The sequence below is a fragment of the Propithecus coquereli genome, unplaced genomic scaffold, assembly GCF_000956105.1.
Source record: "Propithecus coquereli isolate 6110/MARCELLA unplaced genomic scaffold, Pcoq_1.0 Scaffold10, whole genome shotgun sequence".
Lineage (NCBI taxonomy): Eukaryota > Metazoa > Chordata > Mammalia > Primates > Indriidae > Propithecus > Propithecus coquereli.
In genome coordinates, this window is record NW_012133858.1 from 13,029,755 (window position 1) to 13,052,905 (window position 23,151).

Sequence of the window (23,151 nt, forward strand, 5' to 3'; positions counted from 1 at the left end):
TTTTTTTTAGAGACAGTGTCTCACTCTATTGCCTAGACTGAAGTGCAATGGCATGATTATAGCTCATTGCAGCCTCAAACTCCTAGGTTCAAGCAACCCCCTTGCCTCAGTCTCCATAGTAGCTGCGACTATAGACATTTGCCACTATGCTTGACTAATTTTTAATTTCTTTTTTCTTTTATAGAGCTGAGTCTCTCTGTGTTAACCAGGCTGGTCTCCAACTCCTGGCCTCAAGTGATCCTCCTGCCTTGGCCTCCTGAAGTGTTGCAATTACAGGAGTAAGGCACCATGTCTGGCCAAAGATAACATTTGAAACAATTATAACTTTTGTTAAGGATTCACCTTTCTATCCAATTGTTTCTCCTTTGAAATTTTGTTCTGCTTTGTTTTTAGCCTCTGTTACTTATGATTATTATCTCAGGTTTTCAGGAATATGAGGAAGATACAGTTATATAATAATTTGCTTGAATCTCATAGAATTTCTTGAATTTTTTATCTTTCTTCATTAGATAATTTTCATCCACTATCTCTTTATCTATTGCTGCTGCTTTTTTCTCTCTCTTCTCTGAGATTCAATTATGTTTATGTTATAATGTCTCACTATATCTTTCATATGTTTACTCAACTATTTTGCCTTTTCCATTCCTTTTCCTCTGTGATTCTTTGGGATGTTTTCTTCTGATGCATCTTCAAGGTCATTGATTCTCTCTTCAACTGTGTCTAAACTGTTAAATCCTATCATTAAATTATCAATTATCAATTTCAGTTTTTTTACCTTTCAGCTACAGATTTTTTTCTCTATTTTATAGAGCTGGTCTGGCAACTTCCATATTTGTAGCTCCTATGGATAGGCTTCTATTATATTTTGTTTCTGCTGGATTTCCTTCATGTATTCTTATCTCCATTTGTTCCTGGTTATTACTGATTATGTGGATTTAAAACTTTCTGAGATGATTTAAAAGTTATTTGATCTGCTGTCTCTGAAAGTATTAGTCTATATTCATTCAGTTCACGCATTCTCTTGGGATATATTGCTTCCAAATTTCTAACAAAAATATGCAGAGATTTACTAGGGACCTGGCACATTAGCAGCCCCTTAATTCCATTTTTTTATCCATCCATCCCTGTAAAGTTGTCATGAATATGACTCATATTATCTTTCTCCTAGTAGCCTTTGGCTGATATTCCCACAGGCAAAATGTCTCAAATGTTAGGCTCACCGTCCAGAGCCTCGTTTTTCTTTTTTTTTCTACACAGCCACATTTGAATAGGCAAATCTTCACTGTGTTGCTAGTTCTTCAAGGACTTTTCAATAGATATATTAATATCCATCTATCTATCTATCTACCTACCATCTATCTATCTATTCAAGCTTCTCTAGTTATTCTTATTAAAAGGGTTGGTCTAAATTAACTAATTTGCCTTAATCAGAAATGGACTCTTGATTGCCAAAATGTTGTTCTTTATCATTCTGCTTTGAAAAGTTAGTGTAAAGAGTGTTTATCATGCTACCATATAATTTTGCTGAAAACTTACTTTTAAAAATCATAATGCTTATTTCATATTTTATTCTAAGAACTACCATCTAATTATAATTATAGCTTAAACTATTAAATTTGAAATGAAGTAAACTCAAATTAATTTTAGTTTTATTTTTAAGATAAATTATTAAACTTCATTTTTATTATTTATTAGGATATGTTTCCCTTTTTTAGAGGATTTAAGTGCCTTTGGATAATGAAGACCTCCTATAATTTGAAAATAACCTCATATGTTTAGGCATCACATTTGCAGAGAACTTGTTTGAATATTACCTTAAATACTTGTTTAAATATCACTAAATTTAAACTTACTAAATTATTAAAATATTACTAGTAAATATTGCTAAAATATCTTCCTAAGAACCACCTCAGTATTAGGCAGTATCAGGCAAAATAATGACTACTCAAAGATGCTGATACTCTAATCCTGTGAAACTTGTGGATAATTACCTTATGGCAAAAGAGAATTTGCAAATGTGATTAAGGGTACAGATTATAAGAAAAGGAAATTACTCTGGATTAAATTAACTAGGAGGGTCCAAATTAATCATGAGTCCTTAAAAGTAGAGAATCTTTTCCAAATGTGGTTATTCAGAGAGATGCAATGTGGAAGAAATTAACTTGCTGGTGGCTTTGAAGGTAGAAGAAGTAGGCTGTGAGCCAAGGAGTACAAGTGGCCTATAGAAACTGGAAAAGGCAAGGAAGTGCCCTGGAACTTCTAGAAATAAATGCAGCCCTGCCAACTACCTTACTTTTAATCCAGGGTGACCTATATCCAACTTCTGTCCCACAGAATTAAAGAATGATAAATTTGCATTGTTTTAAACCACTAAAGTTGATAGGGCAGCAATAGAAAACTAATTTATCCTCAGAATGAGTTCACTGTTTGTACTTTCCTTTATACAATTCTTTCTTCTTACTACTCCAGTGTGATCTTTTGATTATGGTTGTTGAAGAGGATTTAAAGTTATACATGTTTAAAAAGTAAATATACCACTAAATAAACCTTGAGCAGAAGGTAATATATTGGTGTACAAACAGAAGTCTACCTGAGGACACAGTTGTTATACATAATTACTATAAATTAGTTTAATTTTTGTTCATAAAAAAAGAAAAAGAAAGAAAAAATATTTTAAAAATTCCATCTAATCCTCTGAAATTGGGACATAATCATTATTAAACAACATTTGTAAAAGATTCAGAAATTTTAAAGTATTCTCCTGTATCAATCTAAGAAATTGATCACTTCAGATGAGCCACATATGTTGAGTCAACAAATTTTATTAACATTTTCTATGTGCCACATACTGGGCCATGTTCATTATTAGGTTAAACAAAAGTTCTGTCCTTATGAGATTATTTAGCAAGCAATTTATATAAATTAAAATAATAATGGTAGAAAATTGTAAAATATTTTTATAATAGGAAAGTTTTATGATAGAGGAAATGAAAGGTTCTAAGGGAGCAAGAATAGAAGAACCTAACCTCTTCTATGGATTCAAGAACTATCTCTTCAAGGTAAAGGTTAAGCTAAATCAGCCATAAAATCCGAGATGGGTGATGTGTGTAACTGCAGGAAAAACAATGTATGAAAAATTTGAGAGATAAGAATATGGTACATTTGAGAGGCTTAGCGAAGTCAGCATGGAGGATAGTTTGAGGGGAGAAGAGTGGCTTCAGGATGTTAAAGAAGAGACATGCAGAGGAAAGATTATTAGAGCTTTATTGGTCATAGTAAAGAACTGATGTTTTATGACGAAGGTAATGGAGTCTATTGAAAGTTTTAAACAGAGGAGAGAGATAGATTAATAAGGGATTTATAAAGATTACACAGCTGGGTAGAAAATAAATTAGAAGAAATATATACCAAATATAGTGATATCCTTTATAAAGCTGGCATTAGGGGAAAGATGTTAATGCCTTGGACTAACATAGTAAAAGTCAGACACAAAGTAGTGGATTGATTTGAAAGTGATTTATGAAATGAAGTGATAGGGTAAGGTGATTTATCAGTACACTGGATACTGTGCCATGCAAATCTACACTTCAGGGAATGCTGTTGCTAAAAAGCCCCAGCTTCATCTACAAGAGTTCCCTTTCCCAAGATTGCATGCCTTCCTGGGGTGGCCCATATTCAGTGACTAATCAGTATGAAGTTACAACTGTTTTTGTCAGGAATAACCATAGGGTTAGCTGAGGCTTCTATTGAGACTGCATCTCAACTCAACTCTTCCCTCTACCGAAGCCACTTCCTTTTATTCCCTTCCACAGCTTTTAATCCCAAGAGTACTTCCTAGTAAACTTCTGTACACTAATTTGTGATTCAGAGTTTGCTTCTCAGGGAAACTATTCCACGGTAATTAGATATGAGGTGAGGGTGTATAATGAAGAGTGATAATTCAATAGCCTCCCAGACACCTGTCTTGAAAACGGTGTAATAAATATGTCATTTGATGACACCGAAAATCTAAGGGGGAAAAGTATATCTAAAGAATAAATGAGAAGTTTTAAGTATGAATGTGACATCTAAGTGGAGCAATTCAGGCATCTCTTAACTCTTCAGCTCTGCATTCCAGAGAAAAGCCATGGATAAACCTTTACTGATAGTAAAGGATGTAGATAATAGTATTAAAGAACTGAACATTTGAAATCATGACAAGATAGGTGGGAAAATAAATTGACTAAAATATAAAGACACACTATAAGCTCTAAACTTTACTGTAAGGAAACATAATTTGGCATAATTTATATGAATCCTTATAAAAATGAGAGAAGTTATGAAAGGATAGCGTGGCATGCTACCTCCTTTTAACCTGAAACTCAAAGTTCAATTCATTGGTTAGAATATCTTCTACCCTAAACTATCTGTCTGAGACCAGTTGAAAATGTTTCTACAGAGCTCAAATTTAACCATATAAAAGGGACCAAGAAAGCATTTCAATTCACTTGACAGAAATCTAACAAAAAGAATGCATCCCAAAATAAATATCCCTGAATGAAAAAAGGATTACGGTACAGTGCAGTTTGATCCTGTCTTTTAAGGTCAAGAGCATATTTTGGCTTTTGTGTGATCCTCAATTCAAAACATCTGTCTTTATTAATGATGTGGTAAAAAGGATCATGTAATATTTGGCACCAAAAGGATTGGCTACTCTGGAAGCCAACAGAGAAGACACTCTTTAGAAGTTTCTTTGGTTCTGCTTTGCAGAGGAATAAATCCATCTTTGCTGCACTGAGAATTGCATGGTCAGAAAATTGTTGCTGAATAGAAAGCTCTCAGTTACTCATGACTTATTTTTGTTGACTAGATCCTAGACCCAATTTTCTAATCCAGGAAAAACAAAATAAGACTAAGGGCTGAGAATCATTTATTTGAGTGTGTGGGGTGTCATTTTTCAGTTTTATTTATAAAGATATTAGATATACAGATAGTGGATGCTGTAATTAAGTGTCAAACAAGCTCGGAATTAACACATGGTATTTATTAATACAACAAATATATATCTGCCTAACATGGAAAAAAATTGACATGAGTCATATATTCTCACAGTTTTGGGAAGCAAAGTCTCTGTGCTGGGTATCTTCTGTTTGTGTCTCCAATGTCTCTTCCACCTTTTTCTTTTTTTACTATTTTATTTATTTATTATTTCAGAGTATTATGGAGGTACAAATGCTTTTGTTACACAATTTGTCTTTGCACAGCCCGAGTCAGAGCTACATGCATGCCCATTTCACAGACAGCACATTAGGTATGAATTTACACATCCCTTCCTCCCTCCTCCCACCTGTCCAACACCCTATGAGTGCACATTAGTGTTGATTGATTAGTGCCAATTTAATGGTTAGTACATGTGGTGTTTGTTTTTCCATTCTTGTGATACTTCACTTGGAAGAATGGGCTCCAGCTCCACCCAGGATAATACAATAGGTACCCCCACCTTTTTCTACCTGCACTTTGCTCATGGAGGCTCACTTTGTAAGCTGCATCAACTAGCTCCTTTGTCTTCTAGCATTTGGTTTGTTTTGACCAATGGAAAGCACTTCCAGGAGATTTGGTGAATCTGAGGGAAGTAAAGTCAGGGTCTTATTCCCCTAGTCAGTCTTCCTCAGGCTTGTTACAGGCTGACTTTCTAGGTGAAAGGTCACAGCTTGTCTCAGGTGGACTTCTGTCTCTCTTTGCAAAACTATGTCCTTGCTTTACTCCTATGGGATTTGGGATGGTAACAGTACTTCACTATTACTAGTCCTAGGGTACCGTGCTATTTCTTATAGTTCCCCTCCACCAGACCCACAGCATTGCCAAAAATCACTTTATGAAATTCTCCTCCAATTTCCAATTTGAGTGTGTCATTATTCCCCACTGAGATTCCAAACTGAACTCTAGCTAAATTTTAATTGGTACTCTTAATTGTTCTTCAAATCTCCTCCAACTGTTGTCATCGAATGTAGAATTTAATCACCTTGAATGATATTTTTAAAGTCTTTTTCATCTTTTTATTCAGGCTTCTAAATATGTATGAGGGGTATTCAAAAAGCACATGGAAAATGCATATTATCAAAGAAACTATGCATGGATTTCAAAATTTTTTGTCCCAAAATAAACTCATATTGATTTGTTATAACATGTCTAAACAGGATCTAGTTTGAGGCACTAAGGATAAGTCATCAGTTTGAAAAGAGCCCCTATCAAAGAACAACATGAATTTTGCTAAAATTGAGGCAAGTACAACCATCAAATTTATGGCGAAGTTTGGGTGCAAAAATGTGAAATCATGGGTGCACTATGAAAAGTTTATGGGGACAATGCCACAAAGAAATCATCATTTTATATATGGATAACTCATTTTAAGAAGGGACAAGATAATGTTGAAAATGAAGCTCATGGTAGCAGACAATATACATCAATTGTGAGGAAAAAAATAATCTTGGTCAGGCCCTAATTGAATAGGGTCGATGATTAAGGGTACAAACAATAGCCAACACCATAGACACCTCAACTGGTTCAGCATACACAATTCTGACTAAAAATTACAGGTGGTCCAACTTTCCATTCTATAAGCAACAAAAGTGTTGCACCCAGATTGGCTATAGACAAGATCACAGCTTTCAATGGAAATTTTAAACAAGTGGGATTAAGATCATGAAGTATTTCTTTCAATAATTTCAACAGGCTAAAAGACATGTCTTTACTAGTATGGTCCTGAAGAAAATGCACAATCAAAGCAATGTTTACCAAGGGCTGAAGTAGTCCAGTCAAAGCAAAATCAGACTGGTCAAGAGCAAAGGTCATGACAATAGTTTTTTGGGATGCTCAGGGTATTTTGCTTATTGACTTTCTGAAGGGCCAAAGAACAATAACATCTGCTAATTATGAGAGTGTTTTGAGAAAGTTAGCCAAAATTTTAGCAGAAATACAGCCAGGAAACTTTTACTAGAGAGTTCCACTCCACTGCAACGATGCTCCTGCTCATTCCTCTCATCAAATAAGGGCCATTTTGTAAGAGTTTTGATTGGAAATTATTAAGCATCCACCTTACACGTCTTGATTTGGTTCTTACTGAAACTTTTGTTGATTCCTAATCTTAAAAATATTTAAAAGGCACATATTTTTCTTCAGTTAATAATGTAAAAAAAGACTGTAGTGACATAGTTAAATTCCCAGGATCCTAGTTCTTGAAGAATGGACTAAATGGCTAGTATCACACTTACAAAAGTATCTTGACCTTGTTGAAGCTTATGTTGATAAATAAAGTTTATATTTTTTATTTTCATCTACTGATTACATTTTCCATGAACTTTTTGTAGTTTCCTTATATGTTCATTATAAATTGGGGATTTATATTTTAGTGCCTACTGCATGGATGGAACTGTAATAAGACATTAAACCAGTGCTCAAAATACTGCAGGAGAAAACAAGAGCATGCTACAGACATAAAATGTGAGCAAAAAAGTATACTAAAAAATATAAATGGCAGGCTTTGGAAATCAAGTAGATTTTCCATGTTTATAGTTATTAATTTTATATTTGATTGTGTTTTGAGTCCTTCTTTTGATCTCCTTTATAGTCTGCATTTGTTTTGTTTTATGTACATTTGTTTTCAGTTTTTTGGTAATTTGGATAGCTGTATTCTGATTTGTAGTAATTTTTTACTTAAAACTGTTTCCTAATTTATAAGCTTTAAACATTATCTTTATCTTTTTATTTGAAAGGATGAGGAATTTGTGCACATGCGTTTCCCTTCCTCCTACACTTGTTTCCATCATCTTAATTTTTATTGAGTGACGTTTTTACATTATAAAGATTTATAACTTTATGTCTTCTTCAATAACCATAATTCTTAGAGTAGCATCAACAAGATGGCAGAATAGGAGTTTCTATTGTCAGTGCCAACAAAGGCATAAATTTTGCCAACCACTCACAAATGAGAGTGTTTTTGTAAGAGTCCAAGATTCCAGCAGACAAGTTTCAGTACATGGTTAGAGCACAAATCCAAAAATAGACCCATTAAAGAGAATCTGAAGAACATTTTCACTTTGCCTGCATCACCTCTTCCCCAAAATAGCACACTGCAATACCAAGACAGGCCCTCTTGAATCATGATTTCCCCTATGGGGGAAAGTGAGAGCATAGTGAGTAAGCACCCAGCTTCCTTAGATGTGTGGAGTGCTGCTCAAGAGGCCCAGTTTTTTCTCACCCCACGTAGGACACTGAGGTGACTGGCACAGTAGAGTGGCGAGGAGAGACTGGGAGCAAAGAAGAGAGATGGGAAATCACACTAATAAGGTCTCAGAACCCAACAAAGGGTTTTGAATTATACTAATTAATTTGTAGACCAAATTAGCCTCTTGGGGTGAACCATTTGGAATTGTTCTCATGAAGATTGCCTCAACTGGCCCACAAGCACTCTGACACTCCATGTGCCTCATGCCTCATCCAACTACCACTGTGGCCAGCTCACTGTGTGTTCCCCCATGGAATGTGAGTGCAAGCCTCTGCAGATGGCTCACAGACAAGTGCAGACAACTGGCTCAACTCTGCAGAATTGTGAGAAGGCACACAAACTTGGGCATTTTAGGGGACCACTCAAGGGAAAATAAATGGGTGACTCTCAGCACTCAGACAAACTTTGCAGGATCAAGAGAAGGCACACAATCTTAATTCCTAACTTCCAAAGATGAAACAAGAAGTTTGTAGGGGGTGCATCCATAGGAATGGTCAGAGAGAACCTCAGAATTCCTAGCAGCATTTACTGGTAAAGGCATTTTTCTCCCAAAGCCAGTCAGTCAATAAAAACTGAAGGAAGTGACTTCTTTAAATACAAAGAGAGCAATACAAGTCTTCAAGGAACACAAAAAGTTCAAGAAAACATGATGCTAAAAGAAATTCCATAATTTTTCAGTAAGATTTATGAATTACCTGACAAAGAATTCTAAATAATTGTTTTAATTGTACAGTAAGCTACCAGAGAACGTGAATAGACAACTCAATGATGTCAGAAAAACAATACATGCACAAATGAGAAGTTAAACAAAGAGATATAAATCATTAAAAAAAAAAACTACTCAGAAATTCTGGAACTAAAGCATTCAGTGAATAAAAAAAAATGAAATAGAGATTGTCAATGGGGCACTTTATCAAACAGAATCTGTGCATTTCAAAGCCAAGCCATTTGAAGTAATTCAGTCAGGGAAGAAAAAGAAAAAATAATCAAAAGGGATGAAGAATTCCTATGAATTTTATAAAACACCATCAATAAAATAATATATGGAGTATAGAAGTTCCAGAAGGAGAAAAGAGAAAAAGGTACAAAGGTTATTTAAAGAAACAATAGCTGAATATTTTTCAAATAAAGTAAAAGATGTGGACATCCAGGTATATGACACTCAAAAGTTTCCAAACAAATTCAACCCAAAGAGGACTTTATCAAGAAACATTAAAATCGAACTGTCAAAAATCAAAGAGAAAGAGAATATTGAAAGCAGCAAATGAAAAAGTACTCATATACAAGGAAAACTCTGTAACACTGTTGTAAGAATTCTCAGCAGGAAACTTACAGGCTTGGAAAGAATGGGATGCTATATTAAAAGTGCTGAAAGAAAAACCTGCCAGCCAAGAATATGTTACTTAGCAAAACTGTCATTCAGAAATGAAGATATAAAGATTTTTCCAGACAAACAAAAAGTGGGGGAATTCATCACCACTAGACCTGCCATACAAAAAAGGAGTTCTTCAACTGAAAAGAGAGATATTATTTAGTAACATGAAAACATATGAAAGTATAAAACTCACTTGTCAAATTCAGAATACTTTAATACTGTAAAATGGTGGTTTGTAAATAACTTACAACTCTAGTAAAAAGGTTAAAAGACAAATGTATTAAAAATAACTATAATTACAATAACTTGTTAATAGATATACAATATAAAGAGATGTGACATCAAAAACATAAAATGTGTGTGGGGGGGGTAAAACAGTATAGAGTTTTTGTATGCAATCAAAATCAAGTTGTTATCAACCTCAAATAGATTTTTATAGATATAAGATGCTTTATGTTAGCCTCATGGTAACCACAAAGCAAAAACCTATAGTAGGTACAAAAAGATAAACAGAAAGGAATCAAATCATATCATTAGAGGCAATTATCAAATAAAAAAGGGTGACAGTAAGAGAGAAAGAAACAAAGGAACTACAAAGCTGCTAGAAAAAATTAACAAAATGACAATAGTAAGTACTTACCTATAAATAGCTACTTTCAATGTAAATCAAATATATTTTACCATAAAAAGACATAGAGTGATGTAATGAATAAAAGAAAATGAGACCCAACTATATGTTGTCTATCAGAAACTTACTTCAGCTTTAAAGGACAGACATAGGCTGAAAGTGAAGAAAAGAAGAAAGATATTCCATGAAAATAAAAACAGAGAGGGAGTACTATATTATCCAAGAAAAAACATATACTTTAAGTTAAAAACTATAAAAGAGACAATGGATATTGTTATATAATGATAAAGTGGGAAATTCATCAAGATGATATAAAAAATTATAAATATATATGCAGCCATCATCAGAACACCTAAATATGAAAGGAAATATTAACAAATCTGAAGAAAATAATAAACAGTGATATAATAGTTGTGGAAATATCAATACTACATCTTTGACAATGGATAGATTATTTAGACAGAAAATCAAAAAATAAACATTGAACTTGAACTATACTCTAGATCAATGAAGCTATCAAACCTATAAAGAACATTTCATCCAATAGCAACACAATACACATCTTCTCTTGTACACACAGAACATTCTCCAGAATAGTTTATATGTTAAGCCTCAAAACAAGGCTTAACAAATTTAAGAAGTCTTAAATCATATCGTTTATCTTTCTAACAACAGTGATATGAAACTAGAAATCAATAATGGGAGAAAAACTTTAAGATTCACAAATATGCGGAGAGTAAACAACACATTCCTGAACAACCAATGAGTCAAAGAAGAAATCAAAGGAGAAGTAAAACATGTGTTGAGATAAATTAAAATGGAAACACAACATTCTAAAACTTACGGGGTACAACAAAAACCATTCTAAAGAGAAGTTTATAGTGATAAATGCTTATTATGTATTAAGAAAAAATCTCTAATAAACAAACTAACTTTCCACATTAAGGAGCTAGAAAAAGGAATACAAACCAAGTCCAAAGTTAGTAGAATAAAGGAAACAAAATATATTACAGCAGAAATAAATCAAATTAAGACCATAAAAACAATGAAAAAGATCAACCAAAGTAAGGGTTGGATTTTGGAAAAGGTAAACAAAATTGACAAACCTTTAGCTAGACTAAGAAATAGAGAGAGAAGATACAAGTAAATAAATAAATGGAAATAAATGAAAGAGAAGACATTACAACTGATGCCACAGAAATACAAAGGATAATAAGAAACTACTATGAGCAGTTATCCCCAGGCCATAAGAGTTGCAGATCATCTCAAGACCAAGCCTCTGAGGCAAGGCAACTCTCATCCTGCTCCAGTTCCAGCGGAGTTGTCTGCTTCCAAGAGCTGCAGCCCACACCATGCTTGCTTCTCAGTCCTATTTCCATAAGCCTACCCTCTGCTCATGCTCTGGCTCTGCAAGGAGCATCTTGAATTTTCCTAATGCCCAGGATTGGCACCTCTGGTTCCCAGGACTATGCACAATCTGTTAAAGGCCAGGATCAAGAATGCTGTCTTACTCTAGTGGCTCAGGTCCCAGAATGGGTGTGGGACCCAAGGTGTGTTCCCTCTGTGGAGCAGTTCTTTCCCACAGTCTCCTGGCTGCTCTCAAGTCAGAATCAGGGCTTGATAGGGTCAAAGTGCTCTCCTGTGGTCTGGATTATATGATTTCCCCAGTGGAAATGCGGACCACAATAACATCCTCACTCATCTGTTCCCCCGTTGGGGATTTACTGCAGTTCCCGGCTGTTCCCAGCCACACAGAGTGCTTGCTGTCCTTCTTGTTCCTACATTTTAGTGTTTCCTATCCCTTTTCTGTTGAATTTTCATGTTCCCTGTTGGATAATATATTCAAAGTGTGATTGTCTACACACTATTTTGGTTATTCTAAGTGGATGAGGAGTGCCCGAAATGCCTCTAGTCAGCTATCTCGAAAAAAAAAAAAGGAAGTTTTTTTCCTTTATAAATTCCTTGTGTAAGGTAAGTATTTTGTTAAGTGAATTTCTATTTTTTGCTATCACAAATGATACTTAATATATATCCAAGTAGGAAATTACTAATATAAATACTTTTTAAATAAAATTTAAGTAATTGCTTTTGTATTTTGTAAATTCATCTTGAATTTGGAATTTCAGCTAAATTCTGTAATTCTAATTTTTTTATTCTACTTCAATTTCAATGTATTTGACTCTATCATCTGCAAATAATGGCAGTTTTGTCTTTTCCCTTTCTATCCTTATATCATCTATTTTTTCCCATCATAGTCTTTTGTTAACCAGGACTTTATCTTATTTCTGATCTTTAAGGTAATATGTCTAAGTAAAGATTTTTTTTCATGAATCCTGAGGTTTCCTATAAGTTTTTTATCAAATTAATAAAGTTCCAGTCTGTTCCTAGGTTTATGTGCTTTTTTCTAGACATAATTAATTATTAATATTTATCAAATACTTTTTCTGTGCCTATTTAATAATCCTTTGATTTTCTCCTATACTTCACTAATATGATGGGTCATCTGAGTTTCTGAGTGAAAGCTACTTGAACAAAACATGTTGTTTTAAAGATACTTTTGTGTTTGACTCAGGCATTTTATTTAGGATTTTTACAACTGTAATCATATGTGAAATAGACTTATGATTTTCCTTTATCCTTTGGGGCTTAGGTTCATATATCCCTATAAAATTTATTACGTTGCTTTTCCTCCTTCTATTTTTTTATAACAATATGCTTAAGACAAGTTTGGGATAATTGATCATAAAATTATTTTGGTTTGAGGAATTCTTTTTAGGGAAAGAGGAAAAAATGTTCTTTGATTTCTTTGATTCCCATTTCATTTTTTAAAATGATTACTGAATAGTCTAAGTTTAATATTTTTGTGTGTCAATTTTTCAATTTTCCATTTTCCATTTTTCTATCTTACCGATCTAGGCTTTCCAATTTTACAAATTTCCATTGGAATCTCTTTATCATATTATTGATATTATAATTTCACTATATGGTATAAAATAATAAAATTATTAAAATGTTTTACTTTTAGTTTTTATTATGAATTATCAAATTATATTCAAATTTATATTTGTATTAATATTAAACTTAGATTTATTATATTTATTGATTGTTTTTTTGTGATTTTAAAATCTTTGTTATATTTGCATTTATTATCCTTTTTCATTTTCTGTTTTATTTTATCACTTGGAATTTATAGATTTCTCATTCCCCTTCTCTCAAATCTACAGTCTTCTTTAGGAAATATCAATCGTATAGATTGGAGCTCTTTTGTTTGCTTTCCATAGAGGCTGTCATTCAACACTTTTGTCATTATTTGTTTTATTTGGTTTTACATGTCTACTCATTTTTCTCCTACCTCATTGCTTCTAATCTAATGGTATCTATTTTATGCCTTGCAAATTATAATATAGCTCAGTTTCAAATTTTAAAAGCTCTTTTTATTGTTATTTTCAATGTTTTTCCTGATCTCTTCTGCTTCACCTTTCATATTCATTATCATTTTTATTCATTTCTTATACTTATTCTTTGAAGCTTCTTTGTAAATAATTCACATTTCTTTTAGTATAACAAATTAAGTAATTTATGTTTAAAAATTTCATTTTTTGAGGATGTTCTTTATCTCATGTTGTTTACTTGCTTTATTGCTTTCCTTATATTTTGATTAAAATATAAGTATAAATCCCATGTGGTAGAGTTCTTGCTTATTATGATCTCTGAATATTAGCACTACCATCCAGACTTATTTGTTCAGTGGTTTAGTGAAGGGAGTAGAGTTTGGCAGAAGAAACTATGGCACCTAGTGAGAGTTTTCAAAACACAATTTCACATAATTTGTAGTATCCTTTGCTTGAGGTATGTTTAACCTAAGTTCTCTCTAGGCGACCAGATTACATTAGGTCATTATTTCTCACAGTTAAGCCCTATACATCAGCACTTTCTTGTTTGTTTATTTAATGATTATTTATGTCTTCTGAGTCATCTTAGTTCAGAGTGGCAAAACTGATTTAAGCTGAAGATGGCATGTTTTTGAGGACCCTCTTGCAGGTTCACCTTCCCTAAAGCTCTGCAGAGTGGAAATAAAAACTCATAGGAAATTTCTTTTCCTCTGTGGCCCACAGATATCTCTGCTTTTTATTATTAAAAAAAATCATTACAAGAAAAGTAATTCTCATTTGGATGATTTAGGAACTTCTTTCAATCTTATAGTGAAATCTGTACATTGCTTAATATCAAAAGTTGATCTTTGTTCTGGTGTTCTCCTGTGATTTTGTTGAAATATCAAAATATTTGGCAAGTATTCTTCATAGTATGTGGTTTGGGGTAATAGACATTTCCTAGTTTAATTACAGAAAGGATTTATACATTTCTTTTTTGTCATAATACAAGAAAATTATTGAATTCCTCTCTTTATATTTGTTATAAGATATTTCAAATATGAAAAGGCAGTGCTAATATGTCAGCATAAGTTATTTAAAGTAAAATAAATGATCATAATAACGTTTCTTCTCTAAACTGAATGGATTCAGAATTTGTGTTAATTAAATTAGGCCCATGTTTAGGTTTACTTTTTGAAATCCACACTCTCAACTTCTAAAAAATATTTGTAAGGTTAATCAATAATATTAAGAAGATTTTGTAGCAGATTAAGAAGATTTAAGATTCTTAAAACCCTGAGTTCATTAATTGTGTTCATATTTATTGGTGACAAGTATTTAGCACTTAAAATACGCTATTTTTATGCTACTTATGTGCCTCACATTAGTTCGTTTAATTTTAACAAGTACATTAGCAAATGTGTACTATAATTAATTCCATTATACAGGTAAGAAAATTGAGACATAGGAAGACGAAGCCACTCCCTGAATGTCACAATATTTGTTAATCACAGAAGGTTAATGTAAGTAATTGGCATTTATAGTTATAAGTTAAGAGACTCAAATTAGTAAAATTATTTTTATTTTTTATATTTCAGAGTTCTCAATAAGGACTTTTATCCAAATTACAATAAACAACTTGTAGAACAAAAAACTAAAATGAAATCTTGAGTACCATCAAGTTCAGTTACTTGATTTTGCAAATGAGGGAAACTGGACAGAAAGCCCTGCCTTGGTTACTGAGCCATCTATCCCTATTTCATTTATGCTCTTTAGCTTTGTCAAAGAGGTTCAGTTGCTTTATGAATCACTCTGACATTTGTTAAGTACTGAGAAAGAGTTTATCTTCTATCTACCTACCTACTTACCTATCTATCTATCTAATCATCTATCTGTAATTCTTCATCCTTTAAAAACCATAACAAAAACAAAACTGTAGGCTAGAAGAAATATGTAAAAATTAGAAAATAAATTTGACCAAATAAATTTGACGGTCTAAATATGCTTTTACAAAATAACTTATCTCCTAAATATCTGTATACTCCAAAATTTTAATGCCATATGATTTAAAATGAATAAATGTGCCTACTTAGACTTATAAATACATTTTTAAAAATAATTCAGGATTATAAAATTTACTGTCTAACAGAAAGCTAATGAATGCTTACAAAGTGCTGGGTATTGTCAGGGTACTGGGTGCGCAGCTGTAGGCAATGCTGCCCTTAAGTCCCTGCTCTTACGGAATTTACAGCTAAAAAAGTAAATAGTGGTTATATTTGAATAGATATCCTTAGAAAACCATCCATTTCCTCTCTTTTCAGGTTATTTTACTTTTGTACTTGAAAACCATCATTTTAAATTATAATTTTATTGGGATTCATATGATAAATTGTTTTTTTCTTAACCAGTAAGAGACTATTAAATGTATACGTTTGGAATTACTAATAGTTTTCTATCAAAACTTTCTTTTCTTTTGCATTATTTGTGTGAAAGAGAATTTGTCTCATTTTAGTAGTTGATATACCAGAACTAGTTGAAATTTACACTCTTGGTCATAAATACATTTATGTATGGTTAGACTTGGTGTGATCTATGGTGCAACTGCAAAAGCACTGGGTAGAGGAAGTTGTGTTCTATCTTTAGGTCTGCAGTAAATGTCTGCATAATATTAACCACTTTCCCCCTCTAAGACTCAGGGGTCATATGCAAAAAATGGAGATCAGGTCAGATGGTACCTCATCCTATTCTTGCTCTTAGTTCTTTGGATCTATGAGCTTAGAGTTAAATGCACTGTGTGATTACAAGAAGAAAATAAAAACTTTGTCATTTTTTTCCTTGAAAATTTAGCAGCCATAATTTTTATATGGAGTGTACAAGATTTCATGTTAGCAGGCAATTGCCTGGAACATTTAGCACACTGTTTTAGCTATCAAACTTGCATGATGAGATTTTCCTGGAATAAAGTCTGCCCAAATAAATTTCCAAAGCACTTTGTGGGATTCTAATCTGATGTCTATAAATTATTATACAGACCTAAGTGTTTAAGAGTCCAAGTTATTTTTACAAGTTGAATTGACATTCAAAAGTATGCCATGCTGTCAAGCTAGTCAGCTCAGTGGACAATTGCATGCACAGGATTATTATTAACCCTTTTTTTTCACTGTTCAGACCACCAAAACACTTAAATCTTAAATGTTACACTTGACATTGTAAGCCAATTTAGACATATTTTACCAGTAGAAATAATAACTGCTCTAGTAAAAACATAAAAGTTAAATGGGCTTCCTCATAAAATCACTTTCTGGGGTTGACATGTTTTTCTGGCATCCAGAGACCCTATCATACAAACTGACAAGTAAAACGAGGCATGAGGGAGCGTTCCGAATAGATCTCCAGTCCAAAACATTCAAGCTAATTGAAGAACAAGAACAGGGCAACTTCTCAGCTGTTTCTAAAATTACATCTTTATTGTTTGAAAACATATGCAGGATCTGTAATTTGTGTCTGGTGCAATCATTTTGAAGTCACCTGAGGGGAACAAGACAGAGTGAATACTATACCAGGTACTTTTCTGGCTTCTCAAATATGGGATACAGTGATAATAAGGTAAAACAAACCTAGAGTAGCCTAATTACTGGCTCCTTTTCCAAAGTAATTTCCAGTTCATGTTGCCCTAAGTGATAAACATAAGCAATATAAGCTGAAAAAAGAAGTTTTGTCAGGAATTTATACTTTGTAGAGGTTCTAGGTAATTAAAGAACCTTAGAGATTGTCACTTTAATTGATGAGATACATAAAGTGATAGACTTAAGGTCAAACATTAAGTTTAATAATCAGAGTTGTAAGTACAGTTTTATCTTTCCTTGAGGAAGCATTCTTGGGCACTGGTACTGGAGTTAATTGCCTGAGACCTGCACAGACCTGAGCAACTGCATGCTGTTCTTCTGTCATCCCATCTAGCCCATTTTCCTGGTGCGTGCAGGTCACTGGCTGATCTCTGAATCACTTCTCGGATGGGATCTAGGTATCCAAACTTCAGATCCAATATTCTCTCTATATATATTCCTAAATCTCCTCCAGGGTCACCCCTTCTCATTTAGGTTCTTTCAGACAAAAGAGATCATCATTTAGCTTATTTTCTGCCATCAGGAAGAGACTCAGCTCTTAACACCTCTTAAATACTATTTGCTTTCACTCTGAGTTAAGGAAGGCTCGGTCCTTAGAGACACAATAACTTGTCATTTCTCTATGGAGAAGAGGAAAATGTATGTTTTTTCCTGACTCCTCCTTTGTAAATGTAAGATTGGACTGAAATGTAATGATGAGAAGATATTAGAAGAAATTAGCAAATGATAAAAAATAGGAAAGGACTTTCCAAACTCAGGGCACGGAATGCATAAAGACTCTAAGACAGAAAGGAGTTCATAGTATATGAGGAACATAAAAGGAAGCTATAACGGCTACAACATGGAAAGTGAGGGGAAAGTTAGAAGTAAATAAGATTGGAGATAAGTATACAGGGTTTGCATTCAGGGCCCTGTAGAAGAGAGTAAGGATTTATTTATTTTTTTTAGCCTAAATGAAATGGAAAAAATATCAATGGCTTTATAGATACAGATAGGAGATCACTCATAATTTTAATAAATAACCCTAATGTTGTGGGAAATTGATAAGGAGGAAGAAAAAGTAGAAGAGGGAACAAGTCTTAAGAGGCTATTGTGGAAATCGTAGTGAAAAAGGATGGTGGCTTGGATTTGGATGACAGCAGAAGAGGTGTAGAGAAGTGTATATTTTATATATGTAAAACCAATGGAGTTAAAATCAACAGGCATTATTGGAGAATTGAGATATTTTAAGCAACTGGATTGATGGTGCTGGGGTCATATTTGAAAAGGGCATTTAAATTTGAGATGCTTACGATATATTTGATTAGGGGTGTTAAGGCGATTAAATATTTTATTCTGAATCCCAGAAGAGAGGTCTAGGATAGGGATATATATTTTGAAGTCCTTATTATACAGAAAGCATTTGCAGCTAAGGAGATGAATAAAAGGAATGAGTTTGGAGAAAAGAGAGAACCAAGAAACAAATATTGAAAAATTTCAATATTCAGACTTTGGGTAGAAAAAGAGACTTAAGCGTAAGACAATGAGAAAGAGAAAAGAGAGATGCCAAGAATCAGGCATCTTTGAGGTTAAGAAAAGGGAATACTATCATTAAGGAAGTATTTTTTTTTTTTTTTTTGAAACAGAGTCTCACTCTTTTGCCCGGACTAGAGTGAGTGCCGTGGCGTCAGCCTAGCTCACAGCAACCTCAAACTCCTGGGCTCAAGCAATCCTTCTGCCTCAGCCTCCCGAGTAGCTGGGACTACAGGCATGCGCCACCATGCCCAGCTAATCTTTTATATATTTTTAGTTGTCCGATTAATTTCTTTCTAATTTTAGTAGAGACGGGGTCTCGCTCTTGCTCAGGCTGGTTTCGAACTCCTGAGCTCAAACTATCCGCCCTCCTCGGCCTCCCAGAGAGCTAGGATTACAGGCGTGAGCCACCGCGCCCAGCCACTAAGGAAGTATTTTAACAGTGACACTATCTTGAATATTGGCAGGCTGGTTATTGGCAACCATAAATAAGATCGATTTCAATGGGGTGGTATGTGCAGAAGACAGAAATGATTGAGCTGAAAAAAATTGAAGATACATGCAAAAATGATCATATATGTTTTTATACATGAAAAACATCCCATTACAACACTGTAAAAAAGGAAACATGTCATAAATTAAAAAGACATCTACATTAGAATGTTTATAGCAGCACAATTCACAATTGCAAAGATATGGAAACAACCCAAGTGCCCATCAATACATGAGTGGATTAATAAAATGTGGTATATGTATTCCATGGAGTTCTATTCAGCCACAAAAAACAGTGGTGATATAGCACCTCTTGTATTATCCTGGATAGAGCTGGAGCCCATGCTACTAAGTGATGTATCACAAGAATGGAAAAACAAACACCACATGTACTCACCATCAAATAGTTATTAATTGATCAACACTTATGTGCACATATGGTAATAACATTCATTGGGTATTGAGCAGGTGGGAGGAGGGAGGAGAAGATGGGTATATTCACACCTAATGGGTGCAGTGTGCTCTCTGTCTGGGGGATGGACACACCTGAAGCTCTGACTCAGGTGGGGCAAAGGCAATATAAACCTAAACATTCGTACCCCCATAATATGCTGAAATAAAAAAAAAGAAGTATAATAGTTGAAGAGTTATGGAAACGCAGGAAACAGATGCTATCAGAAATATGACTGGAGAAACCATAACTCAAAAAACACTTGTGAGGAAATAAGCAGTATGCTCTGGTGAAGAAGACATTCAGTAATTTTAGAGTGGTCACTTCTATGCACATTTACTAAAAGTGGAGCAATACAAAATAATATCCCTACTTAATGCAAGCATAGTTAGTTTCCTTTGTATAGTAGCAAAAGTTGTTGGAAAAGCTTGGTTGTCCAGTCATAAAACTGTGTTAATAAAATGTGTATTTATATGATAGAATGCCATGTAGTTTTTAAAATGACTCAACTACATAAAATTAGCTAGATATTAAAATGTACTATTGAGTCAAAAAGCAAGATGTGAGACTATATATATGGTAGAATAATAGTTGTATAATTTAAAACACATCTAATTATATTATTTTTGAACACGATTGGATATAAATAGATGAAAACTGTCCAGATCCTCCTGGGAATCACAGAGGGCAGAAGGGCCAGTCCTTCTCATCTGTTCCAGTCTTGCTTTGCTATCTGGTGTAGCTCCTCTGCTGCTCCCTTCTGCACTAATTGATCCAAAATGTGGGTGCCTCCTACTACATGAAAAACAAAAGGTCTCATGTATTTTATTTTATTTTATTTATTTATTTCAGGATATTATGGGGGTACATTTTGGTTACATGTTATGACTTTGCCACACCCAAACCATGATTTGAGGCATGCCTTTTCCCTCCTGCAATGCTCACCACGTCCATTAATTGTGAGTTTACCCCCTCAACCCCTCAATCCCTGAAGAATATTACTACCGTGTGAGCACCATAGTGTTGATCAGTTAGTGCCAATTTGATGGCGAGTACATGTGGAGCCTATTCTTCTGATCTTGTGATACCTCACTTCGGAGAATGGGCTCAAGTTCTATTCAGGAAAATATAAGAAGTGCTAGATCACTGTCGTTTCTTATAATTGAGTACTATTCCATTATATACCTATACCAAATTTAATTAATCCACTCATGAATTGATGGGCACTTGGGTTGTTTCCATATCTTTGCAATAGTGAATTGTGCTGCCATAAATGTTCGGGTGCAGATGTCCTTATTTTAGAATGTTTTTTGTTGTTTTGGGTAGATGCCTAATAGTGCTATTGCTGGATCAAATGGTATTTATATTTTTAGCTCTTTGAGGTATCTCCAAATTCTTTTCCACAGAGGTTGCACTAATTTGCAATCCCACCAGCAGTGTAAGAGTGTTCCTGTCTCTCCACATCCTTGCCAGCATTTGTTGTTTTGGGATAAACTTGAAAATTAGGTACTATCTATGAAATTACACATTTTGTTTTTAAAGGTAGAGACGTATGTGTAGCTACTAAAGATGTGTTGTTGGTTTCCATAAAGCATCAGTGGAAAATGCATTTTGAATGTTTTTGTTCCCAGAATTAGGTTGATAGTTCCTCCTTGATGCTGCTTTGCTTGGTGTGAATACAGTGCATCTCAATCTTCGGAGTGTGCTGAATCACAGATCATCGCAAATCGAAGAGTGCTCAGTCTAGTGAAGATGTTGTTATTAATACGTATAATAAATATGTAGGTTAATTGACCATGCACGGTTAACTATCCATAATAAATTTTAATGTTTTCCAAAACTCAAAAAATGACAAACTATATATTGCTTGTGGATACATACCTAGATAAAAGTGACTACAAGTGACCTGAAGAGATATGCACTTTTTTATGTAATCATTTTTATTTCAAAATATTAAGGGCGTAGATGTTTTTGTTAAACTACTGAATTGTATAAGGCTAAAGTCAGGGCTCTTAGTGTACCCATCACCAGAATGCTATGCATTGTACCCGACAGGTAAGTTTTTATCCTACCAACCACCCTTCCCATTTCTTAGTTTCCGATGTCTTTTGTACCATTTTATGGTCATGTGCACCCACTGTTTAGCTCCTGCTTATTAGTGAGAACATGTGGTGTTTGTTTTTCCATGCCTGAGATATTTCATTTAGGATAATGTTCTCCAGTTTCATCCATGTCGCTGCAAATGACATTATTTCATTCCTTTTCATGGCTGAGTAGTACTCCATGGTGTGTGTATATATGTACCTTAGAAATTGTGCGTTGTGCTGTGAAAAACATTCAGGCACAGGTTTCTTTTTGATATAAGGACTTCTTTTCCTTTGGGTGGATACCCAGTAGTGGGATTGCTGGATTAAATTGTGGGTCTACTTTTAGTTCTTTGAGGAATCTCCATCCTGTTTTCCATAAAGGTTGTACTAATTTACATTCCCACCAATAGTGTATAAGCATTCTCTTTTCACTGCATCCACATCAATAGCTATTGTTTTATGATTTTTTAATAATGGCCATTCTGACAAGGGTAAGGTAATATCTCATTGTGGTTTTAATTTGCATTTTCCTGATAATAGGTGATGTTGAGCATTTTTTCATATGTTTGTTGCCCATTTGTCTATCCGCTTACTGGTACTGGTTGCCTCAGCAACTGGGGGAAGGGAAGGGAACTAAGAAGATGCTGGCAAGAAGAGACTTCAAGTCCATCTATAAAATAAGACTACATGAAAATAAGACACTATATTTACTAGTTGGTGGGAATATGAGTGCAAGTTATATTTTCTTTAAGCTTTTATGTATTTACATTAAAAAATCAAAACTTCAAAAAATGCAGTAATTTTCAGAATGACTACTGATTAGGAAAAAAATAAATGAATGCAAGATTGTCCTTCAATGTTAAAAGCCAAAGATATGAAAAGAATAAGAAAAAAATTAGGAGGCATGTAGGATAGATCCTGAAATTTCAATACTAGTAAACCGGAGTTTTAAAAGGAGAGAAAATAGCAAATGTAGGAAATAAAATTATTAATAGTGAGAGAAAGAAAAAAATCAAACAAATAACAAAATAGCTGATAAGACAAATCTTGAAGATGGCAAGTGCCAATCACAATAAATGAATATAAGAATGAGAGTGGTGAAATTATCAGGAAAGTTTTCAGGAAGCAAAAACACATATGCAAAGCAACAACAACAATGATGGTGACAACAATAGGTTACCTATGAAAGAAGTAGATTGGCATTAGATTTCTAATTGTCAATAATTGCTAAGAGAACATGGAACATTCTTTTTGATGTTATGAAAATAAATGATTTTACAATTAGAATCATTCTCAAACTACCTTCCCAGAGAAACAGCCCAACAAAGTCATTTTCAGATAATCAA